Here is an 18,662-nt window from a genome sequence, read left to right as displayed (position 1 = left end):
ACCAAAGTGTTGCTATTCCATATTTCTGCTATCTCATAATGCGGACAAATTGATCCTCCGAAAGCACGGATTGAGGGTAGTGTGGCCGAGCGGTCTAAGGCGCTGGATTAAGGCTCCAGTCTCTCGGGAGGCGTGGGTTCAAATCCCACCACTGCCATTTTTGCTGGTAACACACTTGTATCTTCCCTGACTGAGGCAAAAAGACCCTGGGCCTCATTTAGAAAACTTGCAAAAATAGGGCCAAAACGTTAGCTTTGGAGTTTTCCATGCCAGGTATGCAATAAAAAAACCCAACCAGCACAGATTTAAGGCCCGCCAGCAGCGTCCGGTAAAGCTAAAAGGTGGTCGAGGTTGTATGTTTATCAACATGTCGTTTGAAGATCAACCTAACCTATTTAATGACGGCATCCAGATCTTGTTGGTTGCATTGCACAGACAGGAGAGAGCAGACTAACAAATGACTCATCATATGCACTCCTCCACATTAACATGCTGTAGAACCATTTAATGATGGCATCCAGATCTTGTTGGTTGTATTGCACAGACAGGAGAGAGCAGACTAACAAATGACTCATCATATGCACTCCTCCACACTAACATGCTGTAGAACCATCCTCACTGTTTTGAATCATCAACATCACAACATTCGGAGAAGGATACTGTGGTCACTTCTGAAATTTTTACAAGATGGTAATTTAAAAAAATAAGAGGCACCAGCACCATCTCCCCGTCAGGGAATTGAACCCTGGTCTTCCGCGTGACAGACGGAGATACTGTCCACTATACTAACGAGGACTGCTTGGCAAGTAATCCTGGGGACAAGCAAACAGGCTTGGATTTTGCCTGCCACACCGCGACCAAAGTGTTGCTATTCCATATTTCTGCTATCTCATAATGCGGACAAATTGATCCTCCGAAAGCATGGATTGAGGGTAGTGTGGCCGAGCGGTCTAAGGCGCTGGATTAAGGCTCCAGTCTCTCAGGAGGCGTGGGTTCAAATCCCACCACTGCCATTTTTGCTGGTATCTTCCCTGACTGAGGCAATAAGACCCTGGGCCTCATTTAGAAAGCTTGCAAAAATAGGGCCAAAACGTTAGCTTTGGAGTTTTCCATGCCAGGTATGCAATAAAAAAAAAAACCAACCAGCACAGATTTAAGGCCCGCCAGCAGCGTCCGGTAAAGCTAAAAGGTGGTCGAGGTTGTATGTTTATCATCATGTCGTTTGAAGATCAACTTTAACCTAGTCAATGACGGCATCCAGATCTTGTTGGTTGCATTGCACAGGCAGGAGAGAGCAGACTAACAAATGACTCATCATATGCACTCCTCCACACTAACATGTTTTAGAACCATCCTCACTGTTTTGAATAATCAACATCACAACATTCAGAGAAGGATAATGTGGTCACTTCTGAAATTTCAACAAGATGGTAATTTAAAAAAATAAGAGGCACCAGTACCATCTCCCCGTCAGGGAATTGAACACTGGTCTTCCGAGTGACAGGCGGAGATACTGTCCACTATACTAACGAGGACTGCTTGGCCTGATGTTTTCCTGGTGACAAGCAAACAGGCTTGGCTTTTGCCTGCCACACCGCGACCAAAGGCGCTGAATTAAGGCTCCAGTCTCTCGGGAGGCGTGGGTTCAAATCCCACCACTGCCATTTTTGCTGGTAACACACTTGTATCTTCCCTGACTGAGGCAAAAAGACCCTGGGCCTCATTTAGAAAACTTGCAAAAATAGGGCCAAAACGTTAGCTTTGGAGTTTTCCATGCCAGGTATGCAATAAAACAAACACAACCAGCACAGATTTAAAGCCCGCCAGCAGCGTCCGGTAAAGCTAAAAGGTGGTCGAGGTTGTATGTTTATCATCATGTCGTTTGAAGATCAACCTAACCTAGTCAATGACGGCATCCAGATCTTGTTGGTTGCATTGCACAGGCAGGAGAGAGCAGACTAACAAATGACTCATCATATGCACTCCTCCACACTAACATGCTGTAGAACCATCCTCACTGTTTTAAATCATCAACATCACAACATTCGGAGAAGGATACTGTGGTCACTTCTGAAATTTCAACAAGATGGTAATTGAAGAAAATAAGAGGCACCTACACCATCTCCCCGTCAGGGAATCCAACTCTGGTCTTCCGCGTGACAGGCGGGGATACTGTCCACTATACTAACGAGGACCGTTTGGCATTCTATTTTCCTGGTGACAAGCAAACAGGCTTGGCTTTTGCCTGCCACACCGTGACCAAAGGCGCTGAATTAAGGCTCCAGTCTCTCGGGAGGCGTGGGTTCAAATCCCACCACTGCCATTTTTGCTGGTAACACACTTGTATCTTCCCTGACTGAGGCAATAAGACCCTGGGCCTCATTTAGAAAACTTGCAAAAATAGGGCCAAAACGTTAGCTTTGGAGTTTTCCATGCCAGGTATGCAATAAAACAAACACAACCAGCACAGATTTAAAGCCCGCCAGCAGCGTCCGGTAAAGCTAAAAGGTGGTCGAGGTTGTATGTTTATCAACATGTCGTTTGAAGATCAACCTAACCTAGTCAATGACGGCATCCAGATCTTGTTGGTTGCATTGCACAGGCAGGAGAGAGCAGACTAACAAATGACTCATCATATGCACTCCTCCACACTAACATTCTGTAGAACCATCCTCACTGTTTTGAATCAACGACATCACAACATTCGGAGAAGGATACTGTGGTCACTTCTGAAATTTCAACAAGATGGTAATTGAAGGAAATAGGAGGCACCAGAACCATCTCCCCGTCAGGGAATCGAACCCTGGTCTTCCGCGTGACAGGCGGAGATACTGTCCACTATACTAACGAGGACTGCTTGGCATGATATTTTCCTGGGGACAAGCAAACAGGCTTGGCTTTTGCCTGCCACACCGCGACCAAAGTGTTGCTATTCCATATTTCTGCTATCTCACAATGCGGAAAAATTGATCCTCCGAGAGCTTGGATTGAGGGTAGTGTGGCCGAGCGGTCTAAGGCGCTGGATTAAGGCTCCAGTCTCTCGGGAGGCGTGGGTTCAAATCCCACCACTGCCATTTTTGCTGGTAACACACTTGTATCTTCCCTGACTGAGGCAAAAAGACCCTGGGCCTCATTTAGAAAACTTGCAAAAATAGGGCCAAAACGTTAGCTTTGGAGTTTTCCATGCCAGGTATGCAATAAAAAAACACAACCAGCACAGATTTAAGGCCCGCCAGCAGCGTCCGGTAAAGCTAAAAGGTGGTCGAGGTTGTATGTTTATCAACATGTCGTTTGAAGATCAACCTAACCTATTTAATGACGGCATCCAGATCTTGTTGGTTGCATTGCACAGACAGGAGAGAGCAGACTAACAAATGACTCATCATATGCACTCCTCCACACTAACATGCTGTAGAACCATCCTCACTGTTTTGAATCATCAACATCACAACATTCGGAGAAGGATACTGTGGTCACTTCTGAAATTTTTACAAGATGGTAATTTAAAAAAATAAGAGGCACCAGCACCATCTCCCCGTCAGGGAATTGAACCCTGGTCTTCCGCGTGACAGGCGGAGATACTGTCCACTATACTAACGAGGACTGCTTGGCAAGATATTTTCCTGGGGACAAGCAAACAGGCTTGGATTTTGCCTGCCACACCGCGACCAAAGTGTTGCTATTCCATATTTCTGCTATCTCATAATGCGGACAAATTGATCCTCCGAAAGCATGGATTGAGGGTAGTGTGGCCGAGCGGTCTAAGGCGCTGAATTAAGGCTCCAGTCTCTCAGGAGGCGTGGGTTCAAATCCCACCACTGCCATTTTTGCTGGTAACACACTTGTATCTTCCCTGACTGAGGCAATAAGACCCTGGGCCTCATTTAGAAAGCTTGCAAAAATAGGGCCAAAACGTTAGCTTTGGAGTTTTCCATGCCAGGTATGCAATAAAACAAACACAACCAGCACAGATTTAAAGCCCGCCAGCAGCGTCCGGTAAAGCTAAAAGGTGGTCGAGGTTGTATGTTTATCAACATGTCGTTTGAAGATCAACCTAACCTAGTCAATGACGGCATCCAGATCTTGTTGGTTGCATTGCACAGGCAGGAGAGAGCAGACTAACAAATGACTCATCATATGCACTCCTCCACACTAACATGCTGTAGAACCATCCTCACTGTTTTGAATCAACGACATCACAACATTCGGAGAAGGATACTGTGGTCACTTCTGAAATTTCAACAAGATGGTAATTGAAGAAAATAAGAGGCACCTACACCATCTCCCCGTCAGGGAATCCAACTCTGGTCTTCCGCGTGACAGGCGGGGATACTGTCCACTATACTAACGAGGACCGTTTGGCATTCTATTTTCCTGGTGACAAGCAAACAGGCTTGGCTTTTGCCTGCCACACCGTGACCAAAGGCGCTGAATTAAGGCTCCAGTCTCTCGGGAGGTGTGGGTTCAAATCCCACCACTGCCATTTTTGCTGGTAACACACTTGTATCTTCCCTGACTGAGGCAATAAGACCCTGGGCCTCATTTAGAAAACTTGCAAAAATAGGGCCAAAACGTTAGCTTTGGAGTTTTCCATGCCAGGTATGCAATAAAACAAACACAACCAGCACAGATTTAAAGCCCGCCAGCAGCGTCCGGTAAAGCTAAAAGGTGGTCGAGGTTGTATGTTTATCAACATGTCGTTTGAAGATCAACCTAACCTAGTCAATGACGGCATCCAGATCTTGTTGGTTGCATTGCACAGGCAGGAGAGAGCAGACTAACAAATGACTCATCATATGCACTCCTCCACACTAACATGCTGTAGAACCATCCTCACTGTTTTGAATCAACGACATCACAACATTCGGAGAAGGATACTGTGGTCACTTCTGAAATTTCAACAAGATGGTAATTGAAGAAAATGAGAGGCACCTAAACCATCTCCCCGTCAGGGAATCGAACCCTGGTCTTCCGCGTGACAGGCGGAGATACTGTCCACTATACTAACGAGGACTGCTTGGGTTAATATTTTGCCTGCCACACCGCGACCAAAGTGTTGCTATTTCATATTTCTGCTAACTCATAATGCCGACAAATTGATCAGCCGAAAGCATGGATTGAGGGTAATGTGGCCGAGCGGTCTAAGGTGCTGGATTAAGGCTCCAGTCTCTCGGGAGGTGTGGGTTCAATTCCCACCACTGCCATTTTTGCTGGTAACACACTTGTATCTTCCCTGACTGAGGCAAGAAGACCCTGGGCCTCATTTAGAAAACTTTCAAAAATAGGGCCAAAACGTTAGCGTTGGAGTTTTCCATGCCAGGTATGCAATAAAAAAAACCCCAACCAGCACAGATTTAAGGCCCGCCAGCAGCGTCCGGTAAAGCTAAAAGGTGGTCGAGGTTGTATGTTTATCATCATGTCGTTTAAATGATAAATGATAAATGGGCTATACTTGTATAGTGCTTTTCTACCTTCAAGGTACTCAAAGCGCTTTGGCAGTATTTTCACATTCACCCATTCACACACACATTCACACACTGATGGCGGGAGCTGCCATGCAAGGCGCTAACCAGCAGCCATCAGGAGCAAGGGTGAAGTGTCTTGCTCAAGGACACAACGGACGTGACTAGTTTGGTAGAAGGTGGGAATCGAACCAGGAACCCTCCGATTGCTGGCATGGCCACTCTACCAACTTCGCCACGCCGTCCCGTCCCGCCGTTTGAAGATCAACCTAACCTAGTCAATGACGGCATCCAGATCTTGTTGGTTGCCTTGCACAGGCAGGAGAGAGCAGACTAACAAATGACTCATCATATGCACTCCTCCACACTAACATGCTGTAGAACCATCCTCACTGTTTTGAATCATCAACATCGCAACATTCGGAGAAGGATACTGTGGTCACTTCTGAAATTTCAACAAGATGGTAATTGAAGAAAATAAGAGGCACCTGAACCATCTCCCCGTCAGGGAATCGAACCCTGGTTTTCCGTGTGACAGGCGGAGATACTGTCCACTATACCAACAATGACTGCTTGGTATCCTGTTATCCTGGGGACTACCAAACAGGCTTGGCTTTAGCCTGCCACACCGCGACCAAAGGTGCTGAATTAAGGCTCCAGTCTCTCGGGAGGCGTGGGTTCATATCCCACCACTGCCGTTTTTGCTGGTAACACACTTGAATCTTCCCTGACTGAGGCAATAAGACCCTGGGCCTCATTTAGAAAACTTGCAAAAATAGGGTCAAAACGTTAGCTTTGGAGTTTTCCATGCCAGATATGCAATAAAACAAACACAACCAGCAAAGATTTAAAGCCCGCCAGCAGCGTCTGGTAAAGCTAAAAGGTGGTCGAGGTTGTATGTTTATCATCATGTCGTTTGAAGATCAACCTAACCTAGTCAATGACGGCATCCAGATCTTGTTGGTTGCATTGCACAGGCAGGAGAGAGCAGACTAACAAATGACTCATCATATGCACTCCTCCACACTAACATGCTGTAGAACCATCCTCACTGTTTTGAATCATCAACATCACAACATTCGGAGAAGGATACTGTGGTCACTTCTGAAATTTCAACAAGATGGTAATTGAAGGAAATAGGAGGCACCAGAAACATCTCCCCGTCAGGGAGTCGAGCCCTGGTCTTCCGCGTGACAGGCAGAGATACTGTCCACTATACTAACGAGGACTGCTTGAGATGATATTTTGCCTGCCACACCGTGACCAAAGTGTTGCTATTCCATATTTCTGCTATCTCATAATGCGGACAAATTGATCCTCCGAAAGCACGGATTGAGGGTAGTGTGGCCGAGCGGTCTAAGGCGCTGGATTAAGGCTCCAGTCTCTCGGGAGGCGTGGGTTCAAATCCCACCACTGCCATTTTTGCTGGTAACACACTTGTATCTTCCCTGACTGAGGCAAAAAGACCCTGGGCCTCATTTAGAAAACTTGCAAAAATAGGGCCAAAACGTTAGCTTTGGAGTTTTCCATGCCAGGTATGCAATAAAAAAACCCAACCAGCACAGATTTAAGGCCCGCCAGCAGCGTCCGGTAAAGCTAAAAGGTGGTCGAGGTTGTATGTTTATCAACATGTCGTTTGAAGATCAACCTAACCTATTTAATGACGGCATCCAGATCTTGTTGGTTGCATTGCACAGACAGGAGAGAGCAGACTAACAAATGACTCATCATATGCACTCCTCCACACTAACATGCTGTAGAACCATTTAATGACGGCATCCAGATCTTGTTGGTTGCATTGCACAGACAGGAGAGAGCAGACTAACAAATGACTCATCATATGCACTCCTCCACACTAACATGCTGTAGAACCATCCTCACTGTTTTGAATCATCAACATCACAACATTCGGAGAAGGATACTGTGGTCACTTCTGAAATTTTTACAAGATGGTAATTTAAAAAAATAAGAGGCACCAGCACCATCTCCCCGTCAGGGAATTGAACCCTGGTCTTCCGCGTGACAGGCGGAGATACTCTCCACTATACTAACGAGGACTGCTCGGCAAGACATTTTCCTGGGGACAAGCAAACAGGCTTGGATTTTGCCTGCCACACCGCGACCAAAGTGTTGCTATTCCATGTTTCTGCTATCTCATAATGCGGACAAATTGATCCTCCGAAAGCATGGATTGAGGGTAGTGTGGCCGAGCGGTCTAAGGCGCTGGATTAAGGCTCCAGTCTCTCAGGAGGCGTGGGTTCAAATCCCACCACTGCCATTTTTGCTGGTATCTTCCCTGACTGAGGCAATAAGACCCTGGGCCTCATTTAGAAAACTTGCAAAAATAGGGCCAAAACGTTAGCTTTGGAGTTTTCCATGCCAGGTATGCAATAAAAAAAAACCCAACCAGCACAGATTTAAGGCCCGCCAGCAGCGTCCGGTAAAGCTAAAAGGTGGTCGAGGTTGTATGTTTATCATCATGTCGTTTGAAGATCAACTTTAACCTAGTCAATGACGGCATCCAGATCTTGTTGGTTGCATTGCACAGGCAGGAGAGAGCAGACTAACAAATGACTCATCATATGCACTCCTCCACACTAACATGCTTTAGAACCATCCTCACTGTTTTGAATAATCAACATCACAACATTCAGAGAAGGATAATGTGGTCACTTCTGAAATTTCAACAAGATGGTAATTTAAAAAAATAAGGGGCACCAGTACCATCTCCCCGTCAGGGAATTGAACCCTGGTCTTCCGAGTGACAGGCGGAGATACTGTCCACTATACTAAAGAGGACTGCTTGGCCTGATGTTTTCCTGGGGACAAGCAAACAGGCTTGGATTTTGCCTGCCACACCGCGACCAAAGTGTTGCTATTTCACATTTCTGCTATCTCATAATGCCGACAAATTGATCCGCCGAGAGCATAGATTGAGGGTAGTGTGGCCGAGCGGTTTAAGGCGCTGGATTAAGGCTCCAGTCTCTCGGGAGGCGTGGGTTCAAATCCCACCACTGCCATTTTTGCTGGTAACACACTTGTATCTTCCCTGACTGAGGCAAGAAGACCCTGGGCCTCATTTAGAAAACTTGCAAAAATAGGGCCAAAACGTTAGCTTTGGAGTTTTCCATGCCAGGTATGCAATAAAAAAAAAAAAACAACCAGCACAGATTTAAGGCCCGCCAGCAGCGTCCGGTAAAGCTAAAAGGTGGTCGAGGTTGTATGTTTATCATCATGTCGTTTGAAGATCAACCTAACCTAGTCAATGACGGCATCCAGATCTTGTTGGTTGCATTGCACAGGCAGGAGAGAGCAGACTAACAAATGACTCATCATAAGCACTCCTCCACACTAACATGCTTTAGAACCATCCTCATGTCGAGCGATTACTCAACGTCTAATTTTGTACTCCATAACTATTGTGAAGCCATCAAGTACGACCGCCAATTTCAGCCTACAAGCACAGTGTCCTGACCAGATATCTAGATCCCTAGATTGATTGTTGTAAAATGTTATTTATCACATTGTTTACTTTCACACGTCCATTAAAGATATGATTCATGTATGATGGCTCAGGTGTGATTCACTACAATAGTCTAACAGCTGCTGATGGTGAGGCAAGCAAGGTTTAATGTTAAAAGAAATGTGGCAATAGGCTACATTGAAACACCATGTAAGAATACACTTCCAGGTCAGTGGTAACTAAGACGCGCACATTTTTTTCCGCGCATGCGTACTAGGTCGCTTTGCGCCGTACGGGAAGGGGGTCTTAAACGGTGGCATTGTGTTTGTGTGGACAAGGATCAGGTTAGGTGGGATATAGCCTGGATAACCTTAGTGTGACTGAGCAAAGCTGGACGTTTCTAAAGCATGGGTTTGGCTTCTCGTGTCCTGCAGACCTCGATGAAGAACATTATCTGCATGAGCAGGAGGAGGAACCACAGCCCCTCCACATTAAAGAGGAAAAAGAGGTACCACAGCTCCAACACATTAAAGGCCTACTGAAAGCCACTACTACCGACCACGCAGTCTGATAGTTTATATATCAATGATGAAATCTTAACATTGCAACACATGCCAATACGGCCGGGTTAACTTATAAAGTGACATTTTAAATTTCCAGCTAAACTTCCGGTTCAAAACGCCTCTGAGGATGACGTATGCGCGTGACGTCAATCATTGAAACGGAAGTATTGGGACACCATTGAAGCCAATACGAAAAAGCTCTGTTTTCATGTCATTATTCCACAGTATTCTGGACATCTGTGTTGGTGAATCTGTTGCAATTTGTTCATTGCATTATGGAGAAAGAAGCTGAGCAAGCAAAGAAGAAAGTTGTCGGTGCGAAGTGTCTATTTTGCGAGGGAAGTCAGCAGCAACACGTACACAGTCGGCGCTTCTTTGTTTACATTCCCGAAAGATGCAGTCAAGTTCGAAGAACTCGGATAACAGAGACTCTTACCAGGAGGACTTTGATTTGGATACACAGTTGCGATACCGTGAGTACACAGCTGCGCTTCCAAACATTTGATCGTTTGCTATAACTAGCTCGAGCTAGTAGCTAGGAGCTAGGAGCTAGCATTAGGATTAATTTGTGGCATATTAAATATAAGCCTGGTTGTGTTGTGGCTAATAGAGTATATATATATGTCTTGTGTTTATTTACTGTTGTAGTCATTCCAGCTGGATGTCAGGTCCCACCCGCGCGCTTCCAAACATTTGATTGCTTACCCGTACGTGCGTGTCATGTACGTAACTTTGATTAAATATATAAGCTTTATGAACCTTGGGTTAGGTAAACGGTTGTTTGGGCTGAGTGAGTGTGTGTGTTGTGCAGGTGTTTGAATTGTATTGGCGGGTTATATATACGGGATCCCGTCCATATTACCCGCTCGAGCTATAACTAGCTCTAGCTAGTAGCTAGGAGCTAGCATAACAAACACCTAGGTGTTTTTATGCGGGATTAATTTGTGGCATATTAAATATAAGCCTGGTTGTGTTGTGGCTAATAGAGTATATATATGTCTTTTGTTTATTTACTGTTGTAGTCATTTCCAGCTGAATATCAGGTCACCCCCGGCTCTCACAGCATCTTCCACTCCCCACTAGTCCTTCACTTGCACTTTCCTCATTTACAAATCTTTCATCCTCGCTCAAATTAATGGGGAAATCGTTGCTTTCTCGGTCCGAATCTCTCTCACTTCTGGCGGCCATCATTGTAAACAATAGGGAACTTTGCCTGTATGTTAAATTGACTACGTCACGCTACTTCCGGTAGGGGCAAGCCTTTTTTATCAGATACCAAAAGTTGCGATCTTTATCGTCGTTGTTCTATACTAAATCCTTTCAGCAAAAATATGGCAATATCGCGAAATGATCAAGTATGACACATAGAATAGATCTGCTATTCCCGTTTAAATAAATAAAAAATCATTTCAGTAGGCCTTTAAAGATCCACAGCCCCCCCCCCCCCCCCCCCCCCCCCATATTAAAGAGGAAGCAGCAGAACACAGCATCAGTCAGGAGGGAGATCATATTGAAGGACTGGTGGAGTTCCCAGTGACTGGTGTCCCTGTGAAGAGTGAAGATGACGAGGTCAAAAGTGAAAATGAGGAGAAGAGAGAGGCGGAGCCTCCAAGCAGCAGCTCAACACAACACATGACAACAGAAGCTGATGGAGACCACTGTGGAGGATCACAAGCAGACAAGATCTTAGCTCCACTATCAGATAGTGAGGACACAACGTCACACTCTCCTGACACTGATGATGAACACTCTAAAGATGATAAGACATGTCACACTGACAACACTCACTTCACATGTTCTCACTGTCACAAAACTTTTAAATACCATAGTGATCTGAAAAGACACATGAGAATACACACTGGTGAGAAACCTTTTTATTGTTCAATCTGTGGCTTATCTTCTACAAGGAAGGACAGTTTGAAAGATCACTAAAGAACACACACTGGAGAAAAACCTTTTTCTTGTTCAATCTGTGGCTTATCTTTTACAAGGAAGGCCAGTTTGAAAGATCACAATGGTGCTGGTGAGAACAGCAGCAGTAAAATAGAAAAGTGCTCCGCAGACCTCCACCAGATTATGATTATGATCAAAATCTAATCAATTGTTCCTTATCCCATTTCTGACATGTCCTGAAAGTTTCATTAACATCTGACTATACTTTTTTTTAGTTTTGATTCCAACTAAATAACAATCAAACAAACCCCACATCACTTTTAGTTACTTTTCAATTACTTCAATAGCAAACATGTAAATATGTTTCTTAGTTACACACCCTGGAAAACAACATCCACACAACAGTTTATATTTATTATCCATTTTTACTAATGTTTTTAGTTGTGTACTAACACATCAATTTGTATTTTTGCTAACATTTAAGAAGTGATTATGATGTCATGGTTCAGTGTGCCCTTTCACAGGCTTGCTGTCTCCAAAACAAGTCTCCACCCTGGTGGTGCCAGCGGTCATACTACTTGTACTTGTACACTATACAATATATTTATGCACACCTTTTGTAAGATAGACATTTTTGTTTGTACTCGCCATTTGAAACCAGCGCTGTATAATTTGCATGTGACCTTGTAAAATAAAATGTCAGTTTTTTAGGACTAATGGTCTGATTCTTTGTGGTGTTTTAACAAAAATAAAAGTACTGTATTTCCTTGAATAGCCGCAGGGGCGCTAATTAATTTAAAACCTCCTGTCACTCCGGCGTTTACCGGAAACCGGCGGGATGGCCGTGCATGCGGTAATTATTTTAAAACCCTCTTCTCACTCCGGCGTTTACCAAAAGGAATGCGGTAAATTTAGGCGTGCGCTTTGAGTGTGATGTAAGCATACCATCATGAAAAGCACATTTAATAAAAAAAACGTTATTATGGTCTTACCTGTACTTATAAATGGAGTCCATTTGCAGCTCCTTCTGACCAAAAGCATCGATAACTTGTTTATAGAAGTCGTCCTTATTTTCTTTCTTCCGTTTTAAAAGTCTCTCTGTCTCGATGGAGATATTCCTTTAATTATTACCTCCTGCTTCCATTGAAAGTCCAGTTTAGAAAACTGTTTTATTTTAGATACCGGTATGTAATCCTCCTTGTTAAAAGTTCAGGCAGAGGAAAAAAAAATCTTTTGCTGCGTGTGTTCACTTCTTCTGCAGTACCGGAAGTCGCAAGAAGGATCACTAGCGCGGCAGCGCCCTCTACCACCAGGAGGCGGGAGTCATTTCGTGACTCATACAGTATTTGACACACGCAGCTACGGTATATTAATAAAACATAGCTGCTTACTGTTCTTTTTAGCATACTGTACCGGTATTCAATAGCTTGGACCTTAAATCCTACTGAATAGCTCTTTATCTTTTTTCTTTTGTGCGATTGTAAACTACTGAAAGCAACTTCCTCCATTTTGAAAACGAGGACAGGTAAAGCGTCACTCGTGACGTAACGAATTTGACCCGGTGGAAGTTCTAGCCATATGCTAAATATTTTGCGAAACGAGTTTGACCCGGCGAAAATTATAGACATGCGATAATAAAATTAATATTTTGCGAAACGAATTTGATCCGGCGTCAATAATGAACCGGCGATAAGGCCAAGCATGCGTTAATTATTTTGAGAAACGAGTTTGACCCGGCAGTAATTCTAGACGTGCGAATACTATATTCCCTGCACCAATTCAAGGAAATACGGTATATTCTTTCAATTGGTGCCATGACCCAGATTGGCTGACACTGAGGACTCGAAATGTGTTATTTTGCAAGAAGATCTAGGCCCCTATTGTATTTAGATTTATTGATAAAGACTCAAACCACAGATGCCTCGAAGGGCTGCATGACCCACAAGAACATCAGTGGTCTGATGTCATGTCTCACAACGGTCGTTAATGACTTGGAGATGGTCCTCCTTGTGAGCCATGAAGCGCATTGTCATCAGCGAAAGAGCCTTGAAGATGATTTTTTCTTGTGTCTTTGTCTTTGCAGCGAAACGTCTCAGATCAAACACGGGTCCGTCTTGGTATCTGAAGTAGACGCCAATGTCAAGGTCCTTGATAGCATGGGGGATGACTTACGTGAAGAAGAGGTTGACGGTTGACATCATTACTGATCCCAAAGCTGCCAGTATAGTCCCCATTTGAGAGGACCTGACCAATCATGTCATCGTGAGAGAGACTTATCATTATTGTGAACTTTTCTGGGCCACCCAATTTTGCCAACATAGACCAGAGTGCTTCACGATTCACTGTGTCAAAATCCTTGGTTAGTTCAACAAAGACCTACAGGTTCATCTGTTGCTCAATACACTATTCTGGGAGTTGGCATGTAGAAAATACCAGGTCAACAGTGCTTCTGCCCGGACAGAAACCACATTGTGATTCTCATAAATGCCATCTGTTAGTCTATTTTGGCAGGCCACAAGCTTGAATCTTTCCATCGATAGAGAGAAACGATATACCTCTCTAGTTACCACAGTACGAATTTCTGTCATTTAAAAAAAAATAATATGACAATGGTGGCATCTCCAAGGTCAGGCTACATACAGTATCTCCTTTGTCCCAAATGGTTCACAGGATGTCGTGAAATGCCTTGAAGGCTGTGGGTCCTAAGGCTTTGTACACTTCGGCAGGTAGGCCATTCTGAACTGCTGCTTTACCACAGCGTGTCTGGTCCATGGCAGTTCTCACTTTCCCCCAGTAGGAGGGAGGTACAGTCACGCCTTAGTTGGCTTCTGTGGTATCTGTTGTAATGCCTCTTGGTCAACAGAAGGTGGTCAGTTGAGGAACTGACTAAAGATTTTTTCCCAACGCCCACTGATCCAAGATTTGCTCTTTAATTTGGTGGATGCATCAACAGAGAGAGGGTATGCAGTGCCCCCTTTGGCTGGACCGAAGATGGTTTTGAGATGGCTGAAGAGCATTTTGGAGTTGATAGAGTCTGCGTAACGCTGGATTTCCTCAGGTTTTGACTCTCACCAAAAGTATTGCATAGAGCAAAGCTCTCTTTGGACTTTGGTTTGACAGTCTTTGAATCTGTCATGTTGGGATCCACAGGTCAATATAGGCTCTTCTTTTTTCATCAAATTGCACATGTACAGCCATGTTGTACTGATCAAACAAGTCTTGATTAATTCTCTGCTTCTTGCCAAACACAGCTTGTGCAGTCGCTGTTACTACGTCCCTGAACTGGGTCCATTTGTTTGGTGTACTGCCTGTAAGGGGTCCTTTTGAATCCAATTATTGGTCCAAGTTGGTGGGAGAGGGAAGTTTGGCTGTATTAAATGATGCTTTAATTACCTATGCCCAGAGCCGGCCCAAGGCATAAGCGTACTAAGCGCTTGCTTAGGGCCCTGCGGCCACCAGGGGGCCCCCAAAAGCAATTAACAAAAAATTCTCATTTTTTATTTTTTGCATGTACGAGTCTGAGTCAGACTCGTACATGGCAGTGATTAGTATTAATAACAAAGTCGGCCATCAGATTTCTTACAGCGATGTCATAAATGACTTTGCCTCCAGAAAAGCCAGGAAGCACAGGTTTTAAGGAGTGGGTGGAGTGGTGTGGGTGGTGAAGAACAGAGGAACAAAACTGTGATGTGATGGTCAAATGTGTGAATTAAGGACCTTAATTTAAGGTAGTTTATTTTGATTTTTTCCCCAAAAATTTTTTGCACATCGTTATGTACATTTACATAGTTTTAATATGTAGTAACTTTATATTTGTTCATAAACCATTATGTTACCTTGTTTGTGGTAACTCTGTTCATTAATATTATTTAAGTATTTGCTTGATATTTAATTTAATTATGTTGTTTTTTGTACAATTGAATTTGTTCCTTTTTATATATATTTAAGTGATTTTATTGTTGCACTTTATTGTTTTTCTTGCACTACAAACTATTTTTGCACATTGCTGTTTCAGGTTTTTGTTACCTACAATAATAAAGTGAATCAGAATCAGCTTTATTGTCCAGTTATGTTTAACACACATGGAATTTAACTTCAGTAGACTGCACTCTCTTTGTACAAAGTAAACATTAAATATGAACAATTAACTAAAAATATAAACTAGTAATTAAAGACTAATATGTACAAGACTGATGAGACAAGATGACACTTTTACTGTAAATACAAAGCTTTATCACTTGGACTGTTCAACCCCAGGCCACTCTTGCAGCTGAATGTTTTCTACATTTTAAGTTTAGGAACCATATGTGGCACACTGGACATCATTCGTTCATTCATTGGTATTATTTATGTTCTTAACTGGGCCACCCCCATATCTTTATGAATGACATGTCATTTGTAAAGACATGCCAGACTGACAATAGGATAATGTAAACAACACTGCCAGAGCCGCAATGAGTTTATAGTAGGTGTGTGAATGATCAACAATCAATATTATTGGCAGAAATAGAGGGCACGAAAATCAAATTTTGCTTAGGGCCCCATGGAGGCTTGGGCCGGCACTGCCAAGCCTATACTTTCATGTGGTTCTCATTGGGCTAAATCCAGAACCTTGGTTATTAGTTTTCCTGCCATCTTATGTGTCTTAAACAATAAAGTTCCTTGAATCCTTCAACTCCCCCAGCCGGATACTCACCGGAACCCCCTTAGTCCAGTACATCACCCTGGTTTTGCAGCAACTCCACTGGCTCCTCGTCAAAGACTGTAGCCAATTTAAGATCATTCTTACTTTCAAGATTATCCACAACCTAGCCCCAATATATCTTCATATCTTTGGAACTTTAAACGTATTTAAAAACGTGATGTCTTAGAAGGACATACTTTTAAATACTTTTTGGGGAGTTGCTTGTAGATGTGGATGTAAGACCTATGCTGACCCGCATGTAGCAAATAAAGTAGAGGCATTTAATACAGTTATTTCTGTCAGGAGCTGGAATGCAGCTTAGCGACGTGACCCCAAGGATGCAGAGAAAATAATCACATGGAGGGGAGAAAAGAATAGAAAACTCAACCACAACAGGAGTGGAGGAAAACAAAATAAGGTGAGTGCAGAAGTAAATGCCCAAGAGACGGAACTAATTTTGTACCGGAAACAACCACCTGTACGTGAAGCAATGATCCGACGCTGTCTGGATGACAGGGCTGGACTGACATAGGAGACTGACTGGCAACCGGGTACAGGTGTGTCCCGGTTGCATATCAGGCATCTGGCGTGGAAGCCTGTGAACAGCACGAGTAAGTGAAAAATACCAAATAAGGGCACAGGACAGGAACGTATATACCACATACAGATAACAAGCAAACTTAAAGGCCTACTGAAATGATTTTTTAAAATTTAAACGGGGATAGCAGATCCATTCTATGTGTCATACTTGATCATTTTGCGATATTGACATATTTTTGCTGAAATTATTTAGTAGAGAACATCGATGATAAAGTTCGCAACTTTTGGTCGCTGATGATAAAAGCCTTGCCTGTACCGGATGTAGCGTGACGTCACAGGTTGAAAGGCTCCCCATTGTTTACACCAGCAGCGAGAGCGATTCGGACCTAGAAAGCGACGATTACCCCATTAATTTGAGCGAGGATGAAAGATTTGTGGATGAGGAACGTGAGAGTAAAGGACTAGAGTGCAGTGCAGGACGTATCTTTTTTCGCTTTGACCGTAACTTAGGTACAAGGGTTCATTGGATTCCACACGTTCTCCTTTTTCTATTGTGGATCACGGATTTGTATTTGAAACCACCTCGGATACTATATCCTCTTGAAAATGAGAGTCGAGAACGCGAAATGGACATTCACAGTGACTTTTATCTCCACGACAATACATCGGTGAAGCACTTTAGCTACTGAGCTAACATGATAGCATCGGGCTCAAATGCAGATAGAAACAAAATACACAAACCCCTGACTGGAAGGATAGACAGAAAATCAACAATACTATTAAACCATGGACATGTAAATACACGGTTAATGCTTTCCAGCTTGGCGAAGCTTAAAAATGCTGTTGCTAACGATGCTATTGAAGCTAACTTAGCAACAGGACCTCACAGAGCAATGATACAAACATTAGCGCTCCACCTACGCCAGCCCTCATCTGCACATCAACACCCGTGCTCACCTGCGTTCCAGTGATCGACGGAAGGACGAAGAACTTCACCCGATCATCCGTGCGGTCGGTGGTTAGCGTCAGCTAGCGCGTCTGCTATCCAACTCATAAAGTCCTCCTGGTTGTGTTGCTGCAGCCAGCCGTTTCAACCATTGACGTCACGCGCATACGTCATCATAAAGACGTTTTCAACCGGAAGTTTAGCGGGAAATTTAAAATGTCACTTTATAAGTTAACCCGGCCGTATTGGCATGTGTTGCAATGTTAAGATTTCATCATTGATATATAAACTATCAGACTGCGTGGTCGCTAGTAGTGGCTTTCAGTAGGCCTTTAATTTCAGCTATTTCTAGTTTCTTGTCTAAACTGACATTTTCTGTTGTATATTGTTCAATGTTGTAATGTTTGTATCGTCTATAGAAAGGCACCTTATAAATAACATTGATTATTATTATTCGTATTATTCTTAAACAGAGGATTTGGTCCTTTCACATCATCTACAACCTTTTTTTCTTCCTGAGAACTACTCATTTTTTGTCATGTTTATTTTCATAGCTTCTTTCAAGCCAAACAAAGGAAATAAAACTATTTTTCCAGAGCACATTTGTATCACTACTAGAGGTATTTTGTCAAAAATAAAGGATTTTGTGTTTTATTAATATGAGCAGCAACATTTCAATGGTACTATATGTAGGACTTTACAATACTGTACTGCCATCTACTGGTGACTTTTGGCTACCGCACGATAAATTGACGTGTAGGCGAGAGGCAGTAGCTTAGTTTCACTTTCACTTTGCCTTTTACCTCATTTTTCATTATCATCAGAATAAAACACAGGACCAAAATGTATCGTTTTATTGGTGAATAATACAACAGTACATCATTTTAGTTAGTGAAACAATTACTACAAAATAATACAATTAATCATTTTATTACAAACAACAGTTTTAACAAAGTCAATAATGCAAAATAAATGTAGAAAATCAAAAAGTGATCACGCTCCTGATTTACTACAAAGCTTTGAGCCTTCTGCGCATGACACATCTCGCGAGAGTAGAGCAGTCATAGACGAGAGCAGAACCGTCTTGTAACGTCAAGCGTGCCAACTGTCG

At 43.3% G+C, this 18,662-nt stretch overlaps 10 non-coding genes across 10 annotated transcripts; 8 read left to right on the top strand and 2 right to left on the bottom strand.

Moving 5' to 3' along the window:
- Window positions 1–75: 75 nt before the first annotated feature.
- trnal-aag (transfer RNA leucine (anticodon AAG)) lies at window positions 76–157 on the top strand. The gene has a single exon. It is a non-coding gene; the product is annotated as a tRNA-Leu (tRNA).
- A 774-nt stretch (window positions 158–931) lies between these two features.
- On the top strand, window positions 932–1,013 carry trnal-aag (transfer RNA leucine (anticodon AAG)). Its single transcript has one exon. It is a non-coding gene; the product is annotated as a tRNA-Leu (tRNA).
- A 1,768-nt stretch (window positions 1,014–2,781) lies between these two features.
- Window positions 2,782–2,853, bottom strand: trnad-guc (transfer RNA aspartic acid (anticodon GUC)). The gene has a single exon. It is a non-coding gene; the product is annotated as a tRNA-Asp (tRNA).
- Window positions 2,854–2,992: 139 nt separating this feature from the next.
- On the top strand, window positions 2,993–3,074 carry trnal-aag (transfer RNA leucine (anticodon AAG)). The gene has a single exon. It is a non-coding gene; the product is annotated as a tRNA-Leu (tRNA).
- A 668-nt stretch (window positions 3,075–3,742) lies between these two features.
- Window positions 3,743–3,824, top strand: trnal-aag (transfer RNA leucine (anticodon AAG)). The gene has a single exon. It is a non-coding gene; the product is annotated as a tRNA-Leu (tRNA).
- A 1,117-nt stretch (window positions 3,825–4,941) lies between these two features.
- Window positions 4,942–5,013, bottom strand: trnad-guc (transfer RNA aspartic acid (anticodon GUC)). The gene has a single exon. It is a non-coding gene; the product is annotated as a tRNA-Asp (tRNA).
- A 109-nt stretch (window positions 5,014–5,122) lies between these two features.
- Window positions 5,123–5,204, top strand: trnal-aag (transfer RNA leucine (anticodon AAG)). Its single transcript has one exon. It is a non-coding gene; the product is annotated as a tRNA-Leu (tRNA).
- Window positions 5,205–6,799: 1,595 nt separating this feature from the next.
- trnal-aag (transfer RNA leucine (anticodon AAG)) lies at window positions 6,800–6,881 on the top strand. The gene has a single exon. It is a non-coding gene; the product is annotated as a tRNA-Leu (tRNA).
- Window positions 6,882–7,658: 777 nt separating this feature from the next.
- trnal-aag (transfer RNA leucine (anticodon AAG)) lies at window positions 7,659–7,740 on the top strand. Its single transcript has one exon. It is a non-coding gene; the product is annotated as a tRNA-Leu (tRNA).
- A 660-nt stretch (window positions 7,741–8,400) lies between these two features.
- On the top strand, window positions 8,401–8,482 carry trnal-aag (transfer RNA leucine (anticodon AAG)). Its single transcript has one exon. It is a non-coding gene; the product is annotated as a tRNA-Leu (tRNA).
- Window positions 8,483–18,662: the final 10,180 nt, after the last annotated feature.

This window comes from Entelurus aequoreus, linkage group LG10, assembly GCF_033978785.1.
Source record: "Entelurus aequoreus isolate RoL-2023_Sb linkage group LG10, RoL_Eaeq_v1.1, whole genome shotgun sequence".
In the NCBI taxonomy this organism is placed as follows: Eukaryota; Metazoa; Chordata; class Actinopteri; order Syngnathiformes; family Syngnathidae; genus Entelurus; species Entelurus aequoreus.
Note: the sequence above shows the minus strand (reverse complement) of the source record. Positions and strands in the feature narration are given on the sequence as shown.